Raw genomic sequence first — 4558 nt, 5'->3', positions numbered from 1 at the left:
CACAATATTTGGTTATCTAAAGAAGAGAGTAATATTTTTTTGTTTTTGTTTTTAAGCTGTACCAAAAGTACATTGTGTATTCTGAAAAATGGCGTGGTTGGAATGTACAGGTCGAGCACTGCTAGGCATAAATGGGGTTATTTATGCAATAAAGAGCCTTTCTATCCACCAGACAGCTTGCATTTTTTATTTGTAGTATCTCTTGACCACTTTATTTTCTCCTTTCTAAATATGAATGGCATTGAAAACTAAGCACATACACACACACAAACACACACAAACACACACACACACACATGCACTCACCATTATGTGTGTGTATTGTCATTATATGTTTGAGCATACTCTTTAACTCAAAAAAAGGATTAATGGTAATTTTACTCTGAGGTATAGGTATATATTTTGAGTAATAAGGGTAGGATCTAGTTTTTGGAAGTTGTTGATAGTAGAGAAGCACACACTTTGGAGGTAATATAGAGAATGATGATGAAAGTTTAGTGAGAGTATAAATTACTCTAGTTTTGGTGTTAGCCTAGGTTACCAAAATAAAGTAGGCTCCCCAAACCAAAACCATATTCAAATGTGTAACACGAAAAACAAAATAAAACAAAATCAAGGTGTCACTGGTGGTGGGTTTCAGTAAGAGAGCAGACTACACAAAATTTTAGAGCTGGCTAATGACCAGCTATTTTTATTTCACTGATAGTATGCCTGGGTATAGTTGACAAAGGGACACAGTGGTTGTCCCAGATTGTTAAAGGTGCTAAAAAGGAATGGACAATAAATTTCACATGATGCAGATAGTTAGAAGAACTAAAACAAAAATATTTTAATTTCAGGATCATGGTTATCTAAAATAAAAATTTTGAAATGTCAGAAATTTTAGGCATTATGCTGTTTGTTATTTAACAGATTGCATGAATTTTCTACCTACATCTTTGATTAAGATAATCATGTTTGATACCTATAGTTTTATTTTATGAGTACTAATATAACTAAATTTTAATATTTAATTTATAACTTCTAAAAGCCATGTGGGGACTATCTTTTTAAAGGTTGTCCTTTGAATTTTCAAAGGTCTCAAGTTTTCAATATTACTTTAGGGCTTTCTCCATATTTGTCATCTAAATCTTATCTGCACATCCATTCAGAATTTCCCTGCACATATATTTGTCATTTATACATACATATTCATGATTCCAATTTGATTAATGATCTCTTTCTTCTACAGTTTCATGGACAAGATAGGATGTTGACAAAACTCTTGAGGTTGAAATGAGACATGCTAATTACATTTGTTTAAGGCCAATGGAACATTTTAAGTCATAGAACTTTCTGATATTGTAAACATCTGGTACCTTTAATGTTTAATTCTTCAAATTGTTTCAACTGTAATGATGAGAGTGAAATAACAATAATTTCTGCAGTTGTTTTGTTGATTCAGGTTCTAACATTAATCTATGTGTGTCCAATGTCTTAGGATATGGTCTGAGCATTTATTATCAAGTAAGCAAGGTCATGATTTGAAAAACCAAATAATGCATAGTTAGATTATATATTTTTCTCACTGCTAGATTTAATTTTGTTAAGAAATCATATTCATTTTTAATAGTTTTTGACAATAACCCTGATAATAATATAGTCTTAAAGAGCTTTGTATTTAAACAGAGTTTTTATAGTTCATTAGCTATCCTGCAGAGAAACCTTATGAGGGCAGTATAATTATCTGTCATTTTATGGTAAGCTTATTAGAAATATTCTCCTCTACCTGTCAAAGTAACATTACTATTTTAATATTCATTTTGATAGTAACAGTAGAGGCTGTGTTCAATATTATATACTCAGGCATACTGCATTTAATATGTCTTATTATCTGACACTTTTAAATTTCATTTTCATAATAATGCAAATTAAAAACAATAAAGACAAATATATGACTTTCAAGATTAAGTATCAGTCCATAAAGAACTAGGAAAGAGAAGCTGTGAAAATATGGTCAATCTTGAATAATTTTGGTTAGAAATTATTCACATGTAGTTAAATCATTTAGCTAATTTTATGTTGCCTCAAAATATATGGAAAGCTAATTATTTTTAAAATCTGTATTACATAAAGCTGTATGAATTAATTAATGTTATGAAAGACACTGCAAACCTTTTAATTGCATGATAAATTTTCAAATTTACCTTCCCCTTGCCATTCTTATATAATTGTGTAACTCGGGCAGGGGCTAGTTGGTTTGGCTTACCAGTTTTGTTTTTTTAAGTGTCACCCACTCTGAAAAAATATGTATGAGGCATATGAGATAAATATATTTTTTCAGTATGATGAAGAATGCCCATATTTATATATTCATATATTCATCCTAGATATCAAAAGTATATCTATTGTTACTATACCAAAAGTCTAATATTATATGATCTGCATGTAGATGAGCATATATGTAATATACAATCTGTCCGATGTCCGTATTGCTGCTCAAATAACTTGTGAATAAATCTGTGTCTATCTGTTTCTATCTATAATATATAACTTTTCCTCATCCAAAAACATCTATTTTCTTATCTGAAATTAATTGCCAATGTTTTCAGGAGAGAACTACATAAATACACTCTTTCTTCATAAATAATACAATTATCTTTATAATTTCCTAAGGCTTATAATTTTTTCAGTTAAGTAATTCATGATCTTTATTGCAATTTGGAGTTACTAGCTATTGTCTTACTAGTTATTGTCTAGCTATTGTCATTTGTCTTCTGCTTCAATATTTTTCCAGCTTCTGAAGGAAACAGTTTTGAACCAAATTATATGAATGTTATTTTCCATCACTGCTGTAAGTGGGCAGACAGATAATTATCTGAGGGCATTGTGCTTGAATTATAAACTGTGGGGAAGGGTGCTTAGACTTTGCCTCTCTCATATGGTTTTGAGATTCAGTGAGGTAATGAATGTGAAAATGTTCTGAACAAAGGATGAAACATGTAAAGTATAATTTTAATAACTTCTGAATTCAGCATCAGTGCCTCTCTATACTTACATTAATCAAGATAATTGCTGCCCAGTGTGTGATGTAATAGTGGGGAAATGGACCTGGTTAATAAAATTATAGCATAGAAATTATATAAAAATGTTAAAAAGTAATACAAATCAGCCTATTATTAACAAGTAGAAGACTCGTTGCTTGAAAAACGTGATGAAAATCTATATTTTAAATGAAGTTGAATATATTTAAGATGGTGAACATACAATAGGTGTAGTTTAGGAAAGAAAATTTTATATCTGATTCTGGAAATAAAAGAAAATATACATAAATATGTAGCCTGACCTAAAATTAATTGTTGTTACATGATCAAAGTAGCAGTTATAATTTGAGGAGGTAGAACAACGTAGACTTTTCTTCTTTTTCATTTTTTAACCATTGCTATGTCATATAACACACTGGAATTGTTGAGAAACTATATACAACATAAGTATTGTATTTTCCAAACTGTGTGATTAAAAATGATACAGAAAAAAAGAGGAAGTTTTGGCCTTCATATAAATACATATTTATAGCCATCGTAAAATCTCATGAATATATTTCAGGTAATATGAAAAACCCTGCTCTCTCACAAAAAGTAACACAACCTTAATCAATTATTGTTGCTGATTTATTTTAGATCATCCTTACCATCAACCATTCTTAACCCATAGTTTCATGCTGAATGACTGTGTAAAATAAAGTATAAGACATGGTTCTTTTCTTCAGTATAAAATTTGGATTTTAAGCACATCTAGATTTAGAAGAACGAACTTAAGAATTATGCTTACAATGGCATAGGGTGTTCTTAATTTGATGCTTATTCTCTATTGCAGACCTCAAAGCAAAGATAGATAAGTAAAACATAAATACATCCAAAAGACATGCCAGACTCAGAAATAAGGTAGGTATCTGTATAAACCAATAATAGAACACAAATGCAAAGGAGTTAGGGAGGCTGAGGCCACCCAGCCGAAGGGTCTGGAAGACTTCAGAAGCATCCATGGTTTGGCCCCTTTGGGATAATGGGTATTACAATTTTGAACAAGACATGAGGATTGGTGGTGCTCTGAGCCAGGCAAACTGCTTAAAGCTTAGGTGTGGAGCGGCTGGGTGGTATTGCACTTGTAAAATAAGGCTGCAGAAACATGCTGGTCACTTCTGCCTGGGAAACTTCTGGCTAGAGAGAAAGGATTGGAATGGGAAGTGGAAGAGGATACATCTCTCACTCTTTTTTTTTTTTTTTTTTCTGAGCCATCCTGCCACCTGTTGGCAGCTCAGCAGCAGCTCAGCTTGGGCAGGGAATTGAACCAGCAATCCTGTTGCTCAGAGCTCACATTCTTGAGTGAGCTCTTAACCAACTGAGCCACTTGGCCGGCCTGAGGATACATCCTTGAGTCCATAAATGGAGCTAAGTGCAAACCTGAACACTAAATCTGCACTATCTCTAATGTTACCATGGGGCAGGAACCCATAAAACATAATCATTTGATTTGGTTGTGAATTAAAGGGCTTCAGGGATAATTAGAGACAATTAGA

Source organism: Hipposideros armiger, unplaced genomic scaffold (assembly GCF_001890085.2).
Source record: "Hipposideros armiger isolate ML-2016 unplaced genomic scaffold, ASM189008v1 scaffold_658, whole genome shotgun sequence".
NCBI classification, from domain to species: Eukaryota; Metazoa; Chordata; class Mammalia; order Chiroptera; family Hipposideridae; genus Hipposideros; species Hipposideros armiger.
Note: the sequence above shows the minus strand (reverse complement) of the source record.